This window comes from Pezoporus flaviventris, unplaced genomic scaffold (genome assembly GCF_033815535.1).
Source record: "Pezoporus flaviventris isolate CSIRO_AGI_PZ_B2104156 unplaced genomic scaffold, CSIRO_AGI_Pfla_v1 ptg000029l, whole genome shotgun sequence".
NCBI classification, from domain to species: domain Eukaryota; kingdom Metazoa; phylum Chordata; class Aves; order Psittaciformes; family Psittacidae; genus Pezoporus; species Pezoporus flaviventris.
The window spans coordinates 10202309-10224419 of NW_026892577.1; the positions used below are offsets into that span (position 1 = coordinate 10202309).

General features: G+C 41.7%; 1 protein-coding gene across 6 annotated transcripts in view; it reads right to left on the minus strand.

Annotated features, from left to right (window-relative positions):
• The window catches only part of CNNM2 (cyclin and CBS domain divalent metal cation transport mediator 2), a 124350-nt gene that overhangs the window by 76683 nt on the left and 25556 nt on the right, over positions 1 to 22111 (minus strand). The window contains exon 2 of one of the 6 annotated variants that reach the window (XR_009744354.1): positions 4776 to 4877. The exons of the other annotated variants lie outside the window; for them this stretch is intronic. The gene's annotated coding sequence lies outside the window, so the exon portion shown is untranslated. The remainder of the gene's footprint in view (positions 1 to 4775; positions 4878 to 22111) is intronic. 6 annotated transcript variants of the gene reach the window in all.

A 22111-nucleotide genomic window follows, 5' to 3' on the forward strand; every position in this document is an offset into this window, starting at 1 on the left:
TCGTACGAGGGTTGTTAAAATGCATGGACATGAAGATCCAAATAACCTACACTAGAGACTACCTCAAACTGATAGTTTAATGGACTACCTGCGTAGCAACATCATTATTCACATCATGCATGTGGTTTATTCATTTTAAGCACTAGAATCACAATTTTGATCCAACATATACAAAAAAAGGGAAAATGCCCCTAAATGCCCCCCAGAATGCCCCTAGTATTCTGTTTCTCATAACAGACTGCAACAAAAATTACAACATGGCTTATGAATTGAATAAGTTTCTTCTATTAAGGAGTAATTAAGTTTTATAATACTAAGTATATTAAGTATTATAATAAACAGCATCCTGAAGAGCAGTCCACACCCATACAAACTACTATATCCTCCCCTGATCTGGAAACCTGTTTTCTCATTAGTCCAATAGAGGCCTCTGCAGAGATTTTCTGACAAACAACAAAACAAAGTTAAGAAACTCCACACAATGAAAGCCCAAACCCCTGCTCATTGCAGATTTACAAACATGTGAAGAATTACTATAGTTCTGTAAAGTTATTTTTCTGGTACAAGCATGTATTCTCACTTGTATTGGTTATCACAGCAGGTACAACATAGCTTCCATCATAGCAAACATGTAACATAGCTATGCTACTGTAGCCATAGCACAAAGCCAGCAGCACCCTGTGCAACCAAATCTATTCTTATTGTAAGTATCAAAGGAAGAGGGAGTTCTGAGATATGGTAAACTGCTTTTTCACACAAAACTATGTTTCTAAATAAATGAAAGTGATTATTTCCCCTCCCATCACCTTACAGAAGCGTTAAGGAGTTGCAATGATAAAAAGGCAAATTTAGCAATTCTAGGCCAAAGCTTTATGTTTCAATTAAAACACATACACCAGGAACTGAATTTCATTCTAAGGCCTTTTTGAGTTTTTAGAAGTATGTTATAAATAAGCAGTTATACAGGCATTTGGCCTCTTCTTAGATATTCTATGTCCTAAAATTCTTTAGACTTCAACAATAACAAAATTTTATTGGTTAAAAAAAAAAATCAAATGAAAAAAAAGTTACTTTTTGGTGTTTTGTAAAAAACTTTTTACAAGCGAACACAGACAATGCTTTTTCTGCATTCGAACAGGCAGCCTTGGATTCCTTCAGAGGGTGAACACCAACCTACATCAAATTTAGGGAACCTCAATAGTAACTTTACAGTCAAAATTAAAACTTAAATTATTCTAAATTCACTTAGGGACAATGACTTCTGGATGTCTGGATCGCATTTCCAGTTTTTAAACCAAGGCATATATTCTGTTTAACAGTGTAGGATCAGAAAGCTCCTTGAAGTTCTGTTATTTACCTACATGCACTCTAGGTTTCACATAAAAAGAGTTCTTAGTTTTGAACTCAAGAATATTGTGACCGGGAAAGAAAACTCAATGTTCATTAGTTTAATGACATTCTGGAGCCAAATTTACTGTCAGCTGTTATGTAATATTCCCTTTTGATTTCCCAAGGCAAGATGACATGTGCAGCCTGCCAAAGACAAACTTTCATATTACTTAACAGCTGGAATAATGCGAATGACAGGGATTGAAGGCAAAAAGAGTAAACTAGCTTTTAAATGAAAAATAATAATGGAATAGAAGTTAACAATGGTCTCTGCCCGGCAGGGAAGTGTTGAGTTCTCCATGCTGAGTCACCAAAGAAAAGGTCAACAAAGCAGAGCCCCCTCTCAACCAACTGAGCACCAAGGAATTCTTGCCTTAATTACATGTGAACTGAATCAAGTTGAACAAATCTTTACAAATGAGACCTTCTACCAAAAAAAAGGAAACTGAGAACTTGGTGCAAAACCAGCCGCTGGCAAGAGGTCCCCTGACATGTTCATATTGGAAAATGTTACTGTTGCCTCAAGACATCAAACCAAATGTGCCCCCTCATTTGTTTTACAATAAATTTGGGAACAACAGGACGCAAAGCACACAAAAATTTGACTCTGAAATTGCTCAGAGACTCTAATAGTTGCTTGGCCAAGCTCAACAATGCTACAAAAGATTATGAATGTTGACAAGAAGGGTATTTCTAGATATCTTGATTGTAAACTTCTAAATGTTTTGCTGTTGATAACAAAACAATCCTCATAAAACAGCAGACCTTTAAAAGAAGAATCAAAACAGATGTGTGCATTTACCATGGCAGTGCTATACCAAATGCTTCTGTGTGTTCTGGTTAGTCTGTCACTACTGCACTTGGGTACCACTTCTAACTGGAAACATTCTGCAAACTGGTCTCTTAGGTTGGGGGTAACTTCAGACTAAAGTGAATAAACCCACTTAATTCTGGCTGTAATATTTTCAGAACACTGGAGACTCATTAACCAGTAGTGCAGTAATGAACATTAGTGCCGTAACTTGTTGTCAAGGCAACAAGGGACTGTAGTTATCAGGCGTGAAATTAGCATTAGAAAGTAGCTCCTATGGAAGTTAAGTAGAAGCTATTGTAGCACTGTAGCTTCCCACTGAAATCTGAGCAGCTGTTGTGATGCCCTCCAAAAAGAAATTGAATATTTGCGGGGGGACCTTTCCTCTGTTGCAGAGGTGAGTCAGCAGCAGCTCCCATTAAAGCACTTTTGGTCACAGTGGTGTAAATTCAGCAGGAGAAATTAATTAGTAATTCTGTAAGAGCATTCCATGATTTAAACAATAAGTGAGAGTCAAAAGGAAGGTCTGGAGTGGAAGGGCTGGAAGGGACTCTGTTCCTGTATGTTAGAGGAGGGCCACAAGGACGGCTGGAGCACCTCTCCTATTAAGACAGGCTGAGCTGGGCTTGCTCAGCCTGGAGAAGAGAAGGCTCTGGGGAGACCTCAGAGCAGCAGCCTTCCAGCACCTAAAGGAGGCTACAAGAAAGCCTGTGAGGACTTTTTACAAGGACATGTAGCAATAGGACAAGAAGGAATGGTTTTAAACTGACAGAAGGAAGATTTAGATTAGATATTAGGAAACAGTTCTTTACTGTGAGGGTGATGAGGCACAAGCCCTGGCTGCCCAGAGAAATTGAGGATATCCCATTCCTGGAAGTGTTCAAGGCCAGGTTGGACAGGCTTGGAGCAACCTGGTTTAGTGGAAGATGTCCCTGCTGATGGCAGGGAGTTGGAACTAGATATTCTTTAAGGTGCCTTCCAACCCAAAGCATCCTATAATTGCATGATATTAGGGCAATTTATCAGACTCTCTTTATCTTCTTGATTTTCCCAATCACCTACTTCTAGCTGAAGTTCAACACCTACCTTGCTTGAAGGTATATCTACAGTCTAGCAGGTGGGTTAAAGTGTTTCAGCTAATTAGAAGGGGACACTCTTAGCTCTTTTCCAACAGGGAAGTTCTGTGAACTACCACAGCAGAAGATTTGCACAAGAACCGTTCCTCCATCAAAACAGAAGAAATAGCTGAGCCTGCCCTGCTGAAGAATTTCACAGTTCCTCCTTGACCCACCTCCAAAAGACTCAACAAAAAGCTCACACTAACTGTAAAATGAAAAGCCTCCAAATTTCATCTAATTTTCATCATCCCCTGAAAGTTATTGTCATTTGCTTAATTTAAGACACAAGACGCAAAAAGCTCTATCTCCTTATGAGCCTTTCATAGAGGACCTGCTTCTAAACCCTTCAACTCCTCCTAAGCATTCCCAGTTTCAACACTTTGTGCCTTTCCTGATTCTAGATTACTCTGGATCCCACTCTTCTTCAATGGCTCAACTACTTGCCTGCTCAGATTTATTCTGCTGCCTGGACAAATGGAGGATCAGACTACAGAAAGTGTAATGGGGTTAGTTAGGGCGGGGGGGGGAACTTTAGTGACTTCAAAACCCTGTTGGAATAATTCATTTTGCCAAGCCAGACCTGCGAGCTATGCCTCATGAAATTAAAGAATACTCCATGAAGAATATTCATCAGAACATACTAGCTCCACTAGGAAAGCAACTCCCTAGTCCCATAAGCACCTTCTTATTACAAACCCACTTGCAAACACCATAAAAAACTATGCACAAGCCCCATGCCCCTGAAGATACAAATCCCCCAGCAAAACACAGAGGAGCAGTCAATCTGATCTGACAATAACTTGAAAGCCTCCACACATGCAACCAGACATCATTGTGGATGAACACCACATATACCCCAGCAATCCTAGGTGTTTCTAGATGAAAACACATTGCCTTAAATTGTACTCCTTTCAAAGTTAATACATTGTGGTTGTGGATGTCTCCCTACAGCTACGAACCAGAATCAGATGAACTGGCAGGAGCAAGAATTTCAATTTTTGCCACCAGGACTGAACTAGAGCAGCAGATAAACATCTGCATTAAATGTCTTTAGGAAAGTTATTTTTGGTTTCAGTAAGATTTATTATCCTAAGGTGAAGGTGAACAAAACAAAACTAAATCTACAACTGACATTGAGGTAAGAGGGTTTGCTTCTTTGACAAAGAGGGCTTAAGAAAGACTTCTCACATATAAACCAAAAATTATTAGGACTGGCTTTAAGTCACACCAAACATTTGTGTTTCTTGCAGACAAGTATGATCATACAGACAATCACGTAAGTGGAATACTGCGCAGATGTGACCCCAAAGATCGAAGAGTTGAGAAAGTTAACATGCATGCATGCATGCTGCACCAACAGAGCTGTGGTGACACAATCAGTGAACTACAAGCAAGGGAGGTGTGCGTTCACAGCTCATTAACTCCTCTGTGGTAACTGCCGATATGGAAACTCTTACCTTGCAGCACACACACTTCAGCCAGCTCCACTTTTGCTGAAGGGTCAAGCTCTGTTGCAATTAGCATGTTATTTACCCACTACACTAGCTGCCTGTGTAGGCCTGCCGTGTGGAAACAAAAGCCAATGTTGCTCTTAGCGTAACAGCTCAGGGTAGCAAATATTATAATGTAAGCGAGATCAAACAGTTTTCATCCTGTTAAACAACTGTTTGGCTTCAGTCAGAGATATGCCAGATACTCTTTTTTAAAGGGGGCAGCAATAAAATGAATACTTTGCCATAGACTTTCTTGTTTAAGGAAATGCCAACAGATGAAACAGTTGCAGGCAAGATAATTGTCCACAGACAGCATCCACAGAGAAGGTCCTAAGAAATGACATGACAAACTTTAGTCAGAATGGAGCATGGGGATTAAGGTAGGGTTAAAGATGCATCAGAAAGCATGGGAGACAACCATGACTTCCCCAAGTTGTGGATTATTATTTAATTCCTGTGTGTTCTCATCTAGAAAGACAGCAATGAAGAGCAAACCAGCCCTCTTCTCCACCTGCTCTGCCATCACAGCCTTATTTAACAAGCACATAACACCACTTCTAAACGTAATAACAGGGCAGAGTTATGCCTACAGCTTCAGCTTAAGTAGAGCTGAGTAGAAACTGCTGTAAGAGACGAGATCAAAGATCCCCCAACCAAGAATCTCTTCTCTCCTCAAGGCCAACAGCAGATGACCAGGGAACAAGAGCACATAGTGAGCACATAGCAGCCTTCCTAAGGATGCTCCTCCAGCCCCCAGCAGCTCAGTCCATAGGCCAAAGTTATGGCTATCAACAGAACAAGCCAGCCCACAAAAATTCTCCTGTCCCTTTTTGTAGTGTACTGTAAGTAGTAAGAACAAATTCAGGTTCAAAATGTATGTTGTAGGCTAGCCACTGGCCAACACAAGTCAAACATCTCCATACAGACTGCAGTGGTAAAACAAGGTTAAAACTGATCAGCAAAAAAACTAAAAGCAAGACTTGCAATAATTTCATTCAGTAAAAACAATGACTACATCCATAAAGAAGCACCAAGAAGCACAATGACAAATGCAAACAAGGACCACTCCAAAGATACACCCCCAGGATTTGCTCAGCAGGGCTGACATCTTCATTTTTTATTTAAGTACACTCTTTTCAAGGGACTCCTTTCTCTTAACCACAGTAGCTATGCACAATTTTTACAACAGAAATACTCCTTAGTTACATTGTACTTAGAAGGCTTGATTTGATTCTGAGATCCAAACCAAAATCTCATTAACTGAAAAGACACCAGTGAAACCTAATAGGTGTTAAACACATTTCAGGTTTGATTATTTCTTTCTCATCAACAATATCACTCTCTGAAATCAATACAAGCATTAGAGAAAACAATAAAACCTTATTCTCTGCCGGGTTTTGGCTCCATCACATTGTGAAGAACTATTAATTTAGCTGCCTGTGATCAAGAATAGCAATAAACTTACTTGTATTTTCAGGAAACATTAACTTTAAAAGGAAACAAATCTAGGCTCAATTTAAAATGAGGGTCAGACATCTATACTTAGATTAGAAGTGGCAGACACCTTTCACCATCAACAACCTTCATCAGTTTCCTTCCTGCTAGATGTATAACTATCAAACCAGCCCCATTTCAAGCAATCACCTTGCAAGCTGCCATTCAAGTAATAGTCAGGACTTAGATTATGACATACATGAAGCTACAACTCTCCTGTGAAGTGCATGCTGACAGGGGGAAGGGAAAATAAGTAGGAGTAGTGCCTGGAGGCAGGAGGAAACGCTAGAAGTAAAGCCACGTTCCCAATATCAGGTAATCGCTTTCCTTATTTAGGTCAGGGGCAGCGTCTCAGTCACATATTGTGAGCCTGCTATTTTTGTACAGACCAGGTTTCACACTGAGCAAAGACACCATGCTTCCTGGGTTTTGTTTTTTTAAGAATGATCCTCAAGACACTGATGCCAATTCCAACACTTCCAGCCTTACACAGGTCAGACCATCTGTTTCTTAACTTGGAAGGGGGGGAGGAAAGACTGGATAAAAACACCATCCCCGACCCTTTTACATAAATCTAAAGCAGATGAAAGACCTTGCAATAAAAACCAAATTATCTAGCACATACCTTCTGTGTTTCCTCCTACATCTCACTACAAAACACCTTTGAAGAAAGGAAATGAGCAATAATGTGCCTCAAGAATTTTCCTAAGAAAATTACTTCTCAAAAGCCAACTTGTGATTCAGCTTTTATTACCTCTGCAAAATTAGTCTCTCAGGGTTGATTTGTTGGGGTTTGTTTTGGTTTGGGTTTGTTTTGTGTTTTTTTTTTTTTGTGGGTGGACATGTACTAGAAGAGTTCATACTTAAAATCAAAAGTGGAGGGGAAGAGGGAAACTGTTGGGAGAAAAAGCAAGCCTAGAACCTCCCAAGAGTCTTCTTGTGTCCCTCAAACCCCACATCTGGCACAAACAGAATTTCTCATGGACTGCAGGGTCTAAGAGAGGAAGATACAACATTTTGCATGATGAAAGGACAGCTAGCAAAGGGTAGTACCTGTTCTTCCCCAAACAGCAGCTCTTTTTGTCAGACACCAACAACTTAACAAACGCATTAAAATTGCTCTTGCTTTCTCACAATTAATGACCAGAGAATTATAAAAGCAGTTATCCTGGTTTGGGTTCCTTGGGTTTTTTTTTCACTTCTCTCATTTACATTGATGAATCCAGTGGTCAAGAACTATTCATGCCACATGGTCAGAGACCAGAGCAGAAATCCAGATATCCCATCATCTCTAGTAGCTCTATAATGCAAGCCCCTGCTATCCTCTCTATCTTATCAACCTCAAATGGCACAAGCGCCTGTTAGGAGCCTTCTATGATCCCTGCTATGTAAGTATCCTGTTTATTTGAGCAGCGAGCAAGCTCATGCCACATTAAAGAGGAAAAACTAAGCTCCACTGAATTAAAAGGAAGACTTGCTATCAACTGTGATAGGAAGAGAATTTAATTTGATTTCTTAGCCAGGTACTGCTGTTTGCAGAAAATCAGGAAAACAACACTAGAAATAAAACCAGCTTCAGCAACGCTGAACTGGTAAGACTGTCCTGAATAAACACCCTCTTTCCTCCCTCCAGAACATTCAAGTAATTTTTAAGTGTATTTATAAAACGATCTTAAAAGCAGGGCCTTTTGTACAGTGGGCTCTCAAAAGCCTTACTTCACTTGTTCAAACCATCATATTAAACCAGATTGTTTAGAAAGCAAACGAAAGGGCCATTTTTCCCACAGTTTTACAGACTGCTATGCAGGAACTCAATAGCATCTAGGAGGTTAAAAACATGTTTTCCATACACTTCTCTGTAACAACAATGAGGGCAGTGCAGAGCTAACCCAGGGCTGAACAGCAAAACAGTCACATCTGCAAACGTGCACATTCTTGGCTATAGCTGTTTACAGGTTTGTGATTCATAATTAATACCCCAAATGAAAACAACTAGTTGTGTCTGGAAGCCTTAAAGACACAACGAGCTAATTACTAATAAAAGCTCTACAGTCTCATTTAAGCTGTGGGAATGTAACCAGGCACAGCAAATAGTGCAATGGTGAGCAAAGCTTAAACACGTAGGGTACCTTTTGATAAAGGAGCTACAGTTCTGCCTCTTCCCCTTTCCTTTGCCCACAAAAATACCTTGGCCCCACAACACATGAGAAGGAAGACAAAAAGACAGCCCAAGCAGGAAAATAAAACAAAACACAGAACAAACTCCACACCCAGGTTCCTTCCAGCATCACCTGCACTTGCTCACAGCAGCACTGAGCTGAGCAAGCACGGCCACTGCGCACAGAAGGCACGTCAGACATGCTTCTCTCTCCATGATGCATCAGGCAGGACACATCAAGATATGCTGTGCAGAGTACATGCTTGAGCCAAATATTGTTTTTTTGAGGAAGAGCTGACAAGCTGGTTTGAGAGCTACAGATTTATTTAAGGACTGTTAAAGTCCATTTTCCAGGGACAGAAAGTCCTTCCTGGTAGCACCACAAGTGTAGCAAAGACCTCCAGAATATTTTAACTCGGTTTCTTGCACACACTTCCAGTTGCTCACAGCGCAAGCAGACAGTACAGTAAGTTTCCTGCAATAAAACCTTGCTCAAATAGCCTTTTATGTTTAAAAAAAGAACTACCAATATGTCTCTTATATCAGCAACCAGCTAGAACTTTGTTTAATTACTTAAGACTTCTCCTTAAGAGATGTGACAAAGTTAGTAGAAACTCTATTTCCCAAGTATGTGGCACAAGTTTAGCTGCTGCCTGTGCACTAAGGAAGTCTGTTCCTCTCAGGCTGTGTGACTGGGACTACTAAGCCAACCAGCTCTGTGGCACGCCTTGCTGGAAGTTCAGCACACATAACTGGAATTTAAACATAATTCAGGTTAAAAAGATCATGAGTAAGAGTTTCAATGCAGTGTTTGCAGAGATTGTCTGCTGCCTTTATGCTACTGTGCAGTCAATCTGCAAAGAGAAAATACAACAGCGTCAAGATCATCTCCCACTTGACTCCCCTTTTAAGCAATTTTGGTACCAAGGGAAGCAAATGGGAGCACACACTCATGTACAGGGACACCAAAGTTTGTTATCAATCACAAGCAGCTGACAGTGTCAGGACACACTGCACTGAGCACACATCCCTGCAGCAGCTTTCTGCTTAACTGAGTTACCAATGAACACTTAGGTTAGCAGAGATGTTCCAACCCATGAGAACATTATTACTGCTAGATCATACCAACAGCAACTGTGTTAATCACCAATGAAGCTGACTAGAGATATCTGTTCCAAAATGTGGAATTACAAGGTTAGGACAATGGTTTATTAGCATCAAATCTCCAAGGACATCTTTATTTCCCTGCTGCCTTCTGTATGACCATGGCCAAGCTGGAAAGCAACAGTGCCTCTGAGGGGTCAGATTTGTACTTCAGTGCCCCTCCTGAGAGTTTGGTGGATGAAGAGAAGGAGACAGGAAGTAACATCAACCATAGCTCTGCAAAATTCAAACTATTCACAAGAACAAGCAGCTGTGTTTGGACATAAACAGGGACAACAGTCCAGATGTGAGCGATGTGAGCAGTGAACATTCATGAAATTATTTCTGTTTAAAAACAGGCCCTTAGGCACAGCATAGATTGAGTCACTTTGATAAATCCCTCCCTTTGGAAGAGTAAGCACTTCTGACATTTAGGAAGTTAATCTTGTCCACTGAAACGTTAGGATTTCTTTTTCTTTTAATCAACAATGAGCTGCTCTAAGCATTTCAGAACATGCACATGTGTGTTTTGCAAGCTGGGTTGTCAAAATGGCATAAATATGGACAATCATGACAGAAATTGTAACTGCAGCAAAGTCAATCGTGACCAAAAGGCCCTCTAGTACGACAGGCTACGACTGTGAGCAGATCTAATTCTCTACCAGAGGAGGAATTTGTGGAAATAGAGGGAAAAGAGCAGGTGGAACCTCTTGCCTAAGCCATGGCATTGCTACGTTCCCTTCTGAATAAGGCTTAACACAAGTATCCACAGAAGTCAGCTGCTCATTATCCAGTGGGGGGGGAAATGCTGTTTTTATTTCTCAAGAGCACAGGAATTTCACAAGTGTAAAATTAACACTTTTCAGCTAATGAGGATGTCCACAGCAGAAGGCAACAACAGAGCATTTTGATACAGCTCCCACACCAATTGCATTTAGAACCCACGTCAAAAGTGAAACCGGACCTGGGAGATTCATCACCTCTCTTCTATTGTGGACAATCTGAAATAAGATGGGTATTGATTTTGCCTTCACTTCAGAGAAAACTTCAGACCATGCCAGCCTCCTATTCAAGAGAGGCCAAAAGAGCCAGTCTCCTAACTGCTAGAAATACAGCTACCTTGCCATGAAACAGGCTTCTGTCGCTGAAGATTTTCAGCACTGTTGGAAAAGGTGAGATTTGCTGTACTTGTGTCCAGAAAGGTATGAAATATGCTTACATATTTGATGTGGGATATCAAATCTGCAAGTTGCCCCAACAGAACATGACCATGATCATGATCATGACACCAGCCCAGTCCTAAACGGGAGCACGTGCGCATGGCTGACATAACTCCCTCCAGTGGTTTGAATGAACAGAAAACTGAAAGCAGAGAGAAGCTTCCTTTATTCCAAAGTGCTGTGAAGAGATGCAAGTCTTGATATGTTCTTCAGAACTTTTCTCCTCCTCAGAACTGATCTTTCCATTGAAGCATCAGAGCAATTTGGAAGGGCTACTGGAGACAAGCTACTAATTCATTTGAAGAACATGCCACTGACTGAAGCACACAAGGTTTCACCCTCCCCCACCTTCCCACCCTACAATTTGCAGGCAGTGTTTCACTGTACAAGGTGCCAGAGTGAAGCCACAAAGAAATCTTATAGGATAAAGAGAAGGAATAAATAGTTAAAGAGGGTCATTTTCCCTGCTTATCCCTTATCAATAGTCATGCTGTAAGTTAAGGAGATGCATCCTTAACCTGCAGAGTAGACTGCTAGACCTTTTCCATTCTGAATTCTAGTGTAAATATTACATGAACCTATCCCTGACATCATAGATACTACGCAGAAGTCATCACTTAAGATTGCTTTGCCTTTTAGTGACCTTGCAGTCACCTCTTGCTCTGCTTGCAGGAAATCATGTGAAGTAGACGATCAATAGCCTGACAAATTGGTGACATTGCTATGGATTTGGTACTATTCTCGTATAACACAACGCAGATAAGGCAAATCAACAAAAAAACCTCATTATTCTTAAATACATTCAATCCCAGTTTGAGTTTATTTTTTCCCCTCAGCTTAGCTTCACCAGTCAGCATTTTTTATAATAAGGAACAGTTAGCGGTTGATGAGCTACTTAAAGGCTGCCTACGGAGCTCAGTGGTTTTGGCAAAGTTTGGACACTGCTTGGCAGAGGCCTGATTTGAACACTACCACCAAAACAAACCCAAAAGACTGAAGTTGCATGCCCTATTCATTTATACTTTATTCCCAGACAAAAGAGAAAAAGTGAGTTCTTTACATTATTTTTAGGATGAAAAGGGAGTTGACTGGCTATGAAACCTAGAGCAGAAAGATACTTCAGACACCTCTAATTGAAGACAATAAAGAAGTCTGCAATGCAAGAGCACCTTCTTTGTTCCTGTGGGAGGTCTGACTGGCTGTGCAAGTCTGGGGGACAGATTAAGCCACAAATTTCCATGGATGAACTATTTGCACATGCAATTCCACAAAAAAAAAACCTTGAGCATATGATGGTGCCCTCCTACCCTGCCTTGAATTCAGTGCCTGTCTTCACCACTGGAATCAATGCATGGAGTTACAGCACAGAAGCTGTATTTTTGCTGACAATGCAAAACTGGGAGAAGTGGCTGATACCCCAGAGTGCTGTGCTGTCATTCAGAAGGAACTACACTGGCTGGAGAGATGGGCAGAGAGGAACCTTGTGAAATTCAACAAAGGCAAGTGCAGAGTCCTGCACCTGGGGAGGAATAACCCCATGTACTAGTACAGGCTGGGGGCTGACCCGCTGGAAAGCAGTTCTGTGGAGAAGGACTTGCGGGTCCTGGTGGACAACAAGTTGTCCATGAGCCAGCAATGTGTCCTTGTGGCCAAGAAGGACAATGGACTGTTTTGGGAAGAGCACTGCCACCAGGTCAGGTAATCCTCCCTTTCTCCTCAGCCCTGGTGAAGCCTCACCTGGAGTACTGTGTCCAGCTCTGGTTCCCCAGTACCAGAGAGTTGTGGTGCTCCTGAAACATGTCCAGCAAAGGGCTACTAGAATGATTAAGGGTCTGGAGCATCTCTCATATGAGGAAAAGCTAAGGAAGCTGGGCCTTTTCAGCCTAGAGCACAGAAGGCTCAGGGGGGATGTGACCAAGGTGTGTAAGTATCTGAAAGAAGACTCTTCTCAGTGGTGCCAGGTGACAGGACAAGAGGCAGTGGGCATAAACTAAAACACAGGAGATTCCACCTGAACATGAGGAAAAACATCTTTACTGTGAAGGTGACTGAGAATCAGAATAGGTTGCCCAGAGAGGCTGTGGGGTCTCCTTCCCTTCAGATATTCAAGGGCCATCTGGACACAATGCTGAGTAGTGTGCTTTAGGCAGCCCTGCCTGAGCAGGGAAGTTGGGCTAGATGACCTCCAGTGGTCCCTTCCAGCCTCAACCATTCTGTGATTCTCAGTAATTTTCCACCTCCCTAATAAGTAGATCTCCAAGTAATCCCAAATGCCTGCAGCTTGCTTTCTTCTCTCACCCCCCAGTATTTCATCCTGTATTCAGGATTAAAGGTAAATTTAAACCTGCAATATTCATTAATATTTCTAATTAAGCTTACCTAGGACAGTGGCAAAGCTTCAAGATAAGTAACTGGATTCAAACTCTGAATTCCTCTTGAATATACTCGCGTGTATTTATAGGCACTATATCAATTCTGATGATTTATAGAAATCATATCTGAGTCATCTCTGTGGAACTCGAGAGTCAGCATCTATGTTATCAGCTTTGAACTTGCAAAATAAGGACAGCTGAGTCAGTAGGGTCAGCACTCGCAAAGCAGATTGCCAAGATGCTCACTTTCCAGCATGGTAGCAATTTAATAGGAGTGCTTCTTCCTAACTTTAGCCAAGGCACCTACAACATTACACTATTTTATAGCCACCAAACAATTTCTAGCAATCACCAGTCAAAGAATAGTTACCTCAAAGGAACAGAATTCCAAGTACTTTCTGTTACTGAGGAGCAAGCACCTTTTTCCATATCAACAGCTTTTCACTCAAATTCAAAGTAATTTCTCAACACTTCCCACATGCACCAATTGCTGAGAAAGAAGCAAGCTGTATTCTAAGCCTTCGCTTCACCACTCTGTTGTTCAAGTCATATCAGAAATTACTTGCACTGGTACAGGATGCAAACATGCAAAATGTACTTTCACCCTCACTTAGACCCTGCAGAGGTCAGTTTCTAAGGAAGCAGTGTTAACCGGTACTATTATCACATAATTACACAGAACACAGTAATCTGAAGCTCTGGAAAAATTCCAAATACCAAGAGACAACCTTGCAAATAGTAAAAAACCAAAAGCAGATGTCCCTTGCAGCAACAGGCACTGCAGTACCACAACCATTTCAATGGAGGGCATGAATTTAAACACAATAGGCTTGGCTTGGTGTCAGTTTTTGCCACCTCCACCAACCAAAAGCCTGAGGCTTGACCTCCCACCATTCTGAGCAGATCCACAAGCTGGGACAGGGGACCACATCAGAGCTGTGCAGGAACTGCTGCTGGAAAAGGGACAGCTGAATGCCAGTGGCTTGGAAGAAAAGATAAAATGGTTATCCCTGACAACAGGCTTTAAACCAACTTTCACCTTCTCTACAGGCACATCTTGCTTGATGTGTTTCTAAGTAAGACTCGTTCCAACACAGGACAGGAGAAGCACACTCCAAGGGGTAATTTCAGCTAAGCATCCCTAGATGGCCAGCTAGCCAAGTAAACCAAGGAATACAACACATCTAACACAGAAGGAGCTTTCAACAGAGTTTAAGGGGAATGAATTCCAGAGCATACCTGTTCAAAATAGAGGAGAGGGAGCAGTTCAATGACAGGTCTAGTTTATGCACCTCTCAATTTCAGGTACAACAGTACCTCAGAGCAGAAGAGTTACTCAACACCAGCCTGTGGGAATCACCAAGGAGAAGAATGAAGCTGTGCAAAGCCAGAGCTGCTTAGATCTACCCATAGCGGAGAGGAAAGGTGTGTCAACACAACCCGACAACTACAGAGACAACTGACAAGAACATATGACACAAGAACAGACACCGGATCTCCACAGACTGCCAGAAGATGATAGTTACATTCAGATGAACAGACTATAGACTACACCCAGGTCAGCGCTATCTGGCAGGAGTCAAGGAAGGCTCACACACCAAGATAATCTCACCACTGCCTTAAAAGGACTGGAATTAATGGCCACCAGGATGAAGACCGTAGCTTTGTGAAAGGTCAAACACATGCTTCCTGCCAAGCAACGGAACCTGCCCTCTAAGTGACACCAACAGCATCAAACGAAGCTTCCCACTACTCTTTCTCAACAGTAACAAGCCCCAGTTCCCATGGGGTTTTCAACCCAAAAGGCAAAATGATACATGAGGTGACACCTCATGACAGCTCAGGTCAGCTAAACTTGTGCTAGCCACCAACACAAAGTAAGAAGAGGACACCCTCTTCGCAGTGTTGCTACTTGGCCCAGAAACCCTAGAAGAATCTAGTTCCTTCTCAGTCCTCTTGCACTACTGAGACCACACACATAAAATAACAGCACAGACTAAAATAAAGGACAGGAAACGGCAGCTTTTCTCATTTCACCTTAAATCACATTGCTCTTCTATACTGGCCCAAGAAAAGTTTTGTCTGGGTTTTGTGCTTAATTTTCCTGCCATATTATGGTAACCACCTGAATTCACTGCAGTCAGTAACTGCAGGGTCAGAACTGTGAATGTGGCCACCTGAAGGACATCCTTGACCTCCGGGATTGTTTGGCATAGCAGTGTTCTTTGCACTAGTGCTTACACATCCAGCAAACACCATAATTTGGGTGCTTACTGGGTATGTGCCTATTCAGAAGAATGTTTTGCTTACCCAGCAAAGCACCTTTATGAAAGTTTCCTGAAGGACAACAAATTCATTTGGTTCCTGCCTGAATCAGCAAGTACTTCTGCAGACCGTGGTCCCTGCAGGCTGTGTCTCTGCACTAAGAGGAGCAGCGGAGAGCAGACTGTGAGCACCAGGTACCCCACTGAACACTGGCAGCCCTTAGAAAGGACAGCCTGAATGGCCATTAAAAATGAACGAAAGTACAATGTATGCTTTTAAAGGTATCAGCACAGCTAAACAACAAAGGTGGAGACAGTGTGCCAGTTTCTGTGTTCTCTTCTTACCTAGTCTTAGAAAGAGGCAGGGAAGTGAATTAGGTGAGAGCCTTATTCCAAGAGCCTCTTAATGCTGCTTTCAAATATTGGAGGAAACATAAGCAGAGATACTTTCAGACACGTTGAGGAACCCCTATCTGACTCAAACTCTTCTAGTATCAATTACCCAGCCAGACTGATCACACTGAACTTTTGAAAGGGTTTGGCAGCATTGAGAGAGGCAGGAGATTAGATTTCCTAGGTTAAATGCTGTGCTCAATTTGGCATTACAATCCATAGTAGCATTCCCAGACATTAAAACTAGGTAGAAAAGAACAGTCCAGCATTCATAAGCTTTTCTTACGTATTTTCACTGACTTTCTCAAAACTGTGGTCTGATAAGTCACAGCAAGCCACAAACACGAATGTTTCTTTGGCAGTCCTAGGAGATGCAAGGAGCTTTTGCACAAGTGGACATCCAGCTCTCCCAAAAGAGATCTGAACACATTAAGACACTTTTCCCACCTGACAATCCACGTATCACCTGGAGGTGGAGGTCACACAATCCTGCCAGAGCAGGCACTGTACAAAGGTGTACTGAGAGCTGCTGAGTGCTGTACACATGGCATGCTACAGCAACATAGATAAGTATTTACTTTCTACTCTGGTCAAGAAGCAGCAGCAAGATCATGACTGCTCAGAGTAATAGTTTTGTTCTTGAGAAACTATCTTCAGTTCAAAGAAAACAGGCAATTCCTGGCTTTACTTTTATATTCTACATAGACATGACGAATTGCTACAAAGTATCCTAGGTATCAGAACTGGAAGAAATACTAGGTTGAGAGTATCTCTGTGCAGGCACTGAAATAGAAACAATACATAACCCATGCAAGTATCAAGTCTAGTTATTTATCTTCAAAACCCACATTTTCAGTAGCTGCAGTCATTCTCCAGGCTGTAAAAACAGACAGGTTCCCCAGAATAACAAGTTCTGTCTGTTTCAGATAATGGTTTATCAAACTAGATTGTGTCTGCATCCTCACAGGATATCCCCGGATCTCTCCCAATCTACCTTCTCCAGAAAAATTCTGACACCCAATAGTAAAATGCATGTTTCCTGACTGGTTCAACTCAGGAGGCCTGAGACCTCACTTTGGTAACTACACAAAGAAACAGAAAAATGCCTCTGCAAACCAGAGAGGCTGCAGAAAGGGAATACAGGTCGCCAATTCCATGGCATCAGTGGGGACACAGAATGTAATTCCATGCTTTTGACTTATTCCACTGTAAATTTTTTTCATCAACTATATCCAGAGTACAAGGATAGAAGACAGATAGTGAGAGAGATGTCAGGGCTGAAAGGACATGTGCCACAGAGGAACATCATGCCATGTCTGCCTAGCAAGCCTGAGTTTCCTTTATCATCCAGACAGACTGTATACTTTCCCTTCCTACGTGGCTATGAAGGGATGGAAAATATTGAACGCACCACTGTAATTAGAGAGCATGACTGGTCTGTGGAGACACAAAGTAGACCTTCAGCACAGAGACTGACTACTTAGAAAAAGCATGCCACTAGAGAAAGACACACGCTCAATTCCTTCCTTATGCACCAGAAAGGCTCATGGCATCTAAATAATCTATAAATCCTCCATCACTGTGTGAACAAACCCAGCTATCTTAGTTTCAGCTGTGTGCTCTACTTGGCTATACAGTAGCAGTGTTTCTATATTCAGGACGCCTGAATTATGAAGAAGACTCAATCAGAGTTGAACCAAATTCTGTTTCTTTCATCAGTTTCTAATTAATAACTACAAATAAAACAGATGGAGAGCAGCTTTTATCTTCCTGCTGTGCTGGTCCACCTCTCATGAAGACAACAGTAAAAAATTACTTAGATAAGCTAACTGAACAGCCAGGGTACTGGGAGTTACTAAATCTCCTTCCACCAGCAGTCTTCCAACTGGATTAGTAGGATCAAGCACCACCAAAGTGGGCAAGAACACCATCAGCCTAAGAGACAATACACACCACCCATACTGTCTTCTGGTCATGGACTAATGAGTCCACAGCCCATTTCAGCAGTTATACTGGTTGTGGATGTTTCAAAACAGACACAGCAATAATCTGGGAAAGTGGAAGCTCTTTTAAAAAAAGGCTTTATGTTGAGCCAAGTCACTGGCAGTAGTGGAGCATGTCCTTTGCTACACCACTGGGTGTTGCTCTTTAGACCACAAGGAGGTGACTAAGTAGTTGTCACATTCTTTAACATCTTTCTATCTCACGTTTAGGCATGTTTTCACTTTCATTCGAAAAGTTCGTATGAAACCTGATCCACCAAAACCACAGGCAATGCCTGTCTCTTCTTCCCTCAGTCTAGGAAGAAAGCTGTGTGACTATCAGCTGAAATCTTCTCACCTAACATACTTAGCAAGTCTACCATCTAGAGACCAACAATGCAGTCTTCAAGAGATGGACTCTTTCTAAGATAATTCTGATTCCTGATTGATTAATTTTGTCCCATTCCAGAATTTCTGAAGCCTCCACAGAACATTCCAGCCTTCTTTGGAATTCAGCTTCATCTGAGAATCAACAGTATCCTGCAGCCTACCAGGTTCAAAGAGTCAGCATGACTTAAATGTAGTTTATCACAAGTCTGTTTTGTGCTTGCTGCTCAGCAGTTGGTCTCCCTTCACCTGGAGACCTGGTTACAAACATAAATCAAGACCAGGAGTGATTGTTTGACACAGTAAGACAGAACCTTGTGTCCATCCTGCCCTATACACCATTTTCAGTTTCATAAATCATCCTCTGTGTTGTGCAAAGCATCTTCTAAAGGGATCCAAGACAATGGCTTAAATGTGTTACTTTAAGGTACTAACATCTGTGACACATTTTGTTGTAATTTCTTTATTACAAATCAGACATCTGCAGGCATAAACAGTGGCATTCTGGCCACCTACAGAAGTTACTGCTCATTAGGAGCTTTTATGAGTAGCTATATGACTGTTACTCAAACAGTTTTTTCACTCCTACCTTTTCATAACCCAAAGGTTTGCGCAATAATATTCTTGATCATGCTTTTTTTTTCCTGAGATCTTCAGGACATTTCTTTTACTTTTTGTTGCAGTCAAACCATTGTCCACCACAGGTAAAGCAAAAGTTTGTTTGTGAAGAGGATTTCCTATTTTATCCTTTGTAAGCAGTAGTAGCAGGGCTATTTTTGGGGGGGAAAATTGGGGGGTGCGGGGGGAACCAAAAAAATCACCCACAAAAACAACCACCCAGAGTTACCCAGGCTGTAGCTCTACCACTGGCCAAGTCAGTTTCTCAGATTTCAACAAAGTCCCTTCCTTTACTTTTTCAGATGCTATCCCGAATGCTCAAAGTGACCCCTCATAGGGAGCCAGTCATAGAATCATAGAATAGTTCGGGTTGGAAGGGACCTTAAAGATCATCCAGTTCCAACCCCTTTCACTAGACCAGGTTCCTCAGAGCCCTGTCCAACCTGGCCTTGAACACTGCTGGAGACTGGAGATCCACAAATTCTCTGGGAAACCTGCTCCAGTGTCTCACCACCCTCACAGTAAAGAACTCTCTTCCTAATATCTAATCTAAATCTTCAGTTTAAAGCTATTACTCTTTAGACGTCCAAGTACTAAGCACTTAGCACTTCCTGAAAACCTGGGACCTTTACTGGTGTGTTGGACTACCAGAGACATCCAAAAAGCATCATTTGTCAAAACACTGATCTCCACACACTCATAAAACTCAGTAAGTTTCCTGGTTTCTTAAATGTGCACTGATTGCTCCCATACTGGTGTTACCTCTGTTTACAATTCACAGCAATGCTTACTAAATTGCATTACTCTTTCTACAAAGAATTTGACAGATTAAAAATTCTACACAAAATCTGACAGATTAAAAGGATTTGTTTCTCACTTCCCCCTCCTTGAGGGATGGTATGCTTGCCAGTTCAACACAACAGTTTTAATAATTCATTGAACAGTATAATCCTGTACTGTTAATGCTAGAAAACAAAAGAAAGGCTTGCGTTTTCCCGAAGAGATTCTCTATGTACTGAACATATACAGCAGAGCCAAAGCATCTCTACAAACACCTTAAACCTTGTAAGACAGCCACATTTCTTATTTGCTTGCCTAATTCAAGGAAGTATCCAGGATGGCAGGAGAAAACCTGCTAGAACTCTTTAAGTGAAGCAGTAAACTCACAACATTTTTAAGACATCTGAAATCCTATGTTAGGACTTCCAAAGGCAAAATTATTTAAGCCATCAGTGGAGGGAAGAAAAGAAAGAAAAGAAAAAAGGAAAGAAAAACCCCACTAACCTCAGTGCACAATTTGTCTAACCCTGAACCTTCATACTGCAGGGTACTGACTATTTTGGCATGTTCTCTCCAAAGAGGAAAAGCAATGGGAGGAAAATTGATTTGCTCTGTCATGCACAATGAAGCAACTGCTCATCTCAGGCAGTCACATTTTATTACCCTTTATGAAAGTGCAACACTGCATTTTCAGCATGAAGAAAACCTTCATACTCTGCTTTAAAGAGCCTATAGACTCCGTCTTTGGCAGTCATGCACTTAAGTGTTCAATTTAAGCCACAAAGGACAATATGGAAGATAATTAAGGCATTTTGGAAATCAAAAAGCATCTCCTCTCAAATATAAGACAGATTAACGTAACATTTCAGGTTCACACTATGATGTCTAACGGTGTTTGCATTTGAGGAGGACAAAGTAAGGATAATTCAGTCCTCAGAGGGAATTTTCTTCTATAGCTATATACAAGACTGGGATCTGGGCTACCACCACACCACAAAAATATCTTGATTGCAAACTCACTTTAGGATGCACTGCTCCCTTAAAAGTCCATGGGAATCAGGTACCTAAAGATTCCAAGAATTTGGATCCAAGTAGCATTTAGAGGGCTTCCTCCTTCCCCATTTTTACTCATTCTCTTTTTGTTGTTTATTCTTTCTACATCAACCTCAGTGCTTCACCATAGGCAGCAGACAGGAGGTATCACAGGCCCTCCACTAGGCAATACAGTGATGCAGCTCAGTAAGACTCAGCAGAGTGTAATTCAGAGTAAGTTAGCCATTGTAAAACATAGGAGGGGCAACATGATCTTTTCCTTTTGCATGAGGAAAAGATCAGGGAATTGTCTCATGCCTTCCTAACATGCAATATGCACAAAGGATCTGTATCAGACACAAAAGATTAAGTCCACTGAGACTTTAAGGTTGATGAAACCTTAAGTTACAAGTTTTCTCTCACATGACTTACAGATGATGCAAACAATTGAGGTTCCACTGTGAGGCATCCCCATCCCAGAGCCCAATTCTCAGAACACATTGACCACACTGGACTATGCCCTCATCTCTCACAGAACCAGGATTTCTCCTAGGGAAGTCAAACCCTGCAATGAAATTTGGTGGCAGGATAACTGGGAGCCCAGGACCACAGTTCTACTGGCAGTAGTAAGATGCTAGAGAAAGTAATGAACTTCTGTTTTTTTTCCCCCTCTCTAAACAGGACCTTAAAAATTCTTCTTAAGAAATAATCTTACTGAAGACTTTCTGGTTTGATCACCCAGAAAGGAGAAGTGGTTCCCACTTGGAACAAGGTGTCTAGTTCTCATATTCCTCATCTTGCTTCCAAATGGGAACAGACTATGCTGCTCCAGCCTAACATCTTCAACTTTGCAAGGCACCACTGTCCCAGTGTTAATTTGGGAGGTGCAAACATATTGTCAAATGCATTCATTGCTTATTCAGTCTATGGCTTTCCTGCTCCTTCTGGATGTATCCACCACCCAGTCCAATGGGATTTCATCAAACTACAGGAGCAGAACCCAAGCTCTAGTGTCTAAAGCCTTCACTGCTGCTGAAATGCTGTACAAAGATAATCTACACAAGCCACAAAATAACCCAACAGTTGCATCATGCTGATTGCCAGATCAGATACGTTCATCTATCGCTGCCACACACATGCAGCAGCCCTGCTTCCAACAAACCTCTGATCAGCAGAGTAACATTTCCCTTTGTTTTAGGCAAAGCAAACAAAACAAATGCATGCCACTTAAAAATATCTCTTTCCTTCAGCAAAGCCTGGGGAAATATTTACGCTCCTGCTTGCTCAGCGCATGCAGTGCTAGCAATGGCATACAAAGAATCATAGAATAGTTAGGGTTGGAAAGGACCTTAAGATCATCCAGTTCCAATTCCCCCCTGCCATGGGCAGGGACACCTCACACTAAACCATGTCACCCAAGGCTCTGTCCAACCTGGCCTTGAACACTGCCAGGGATG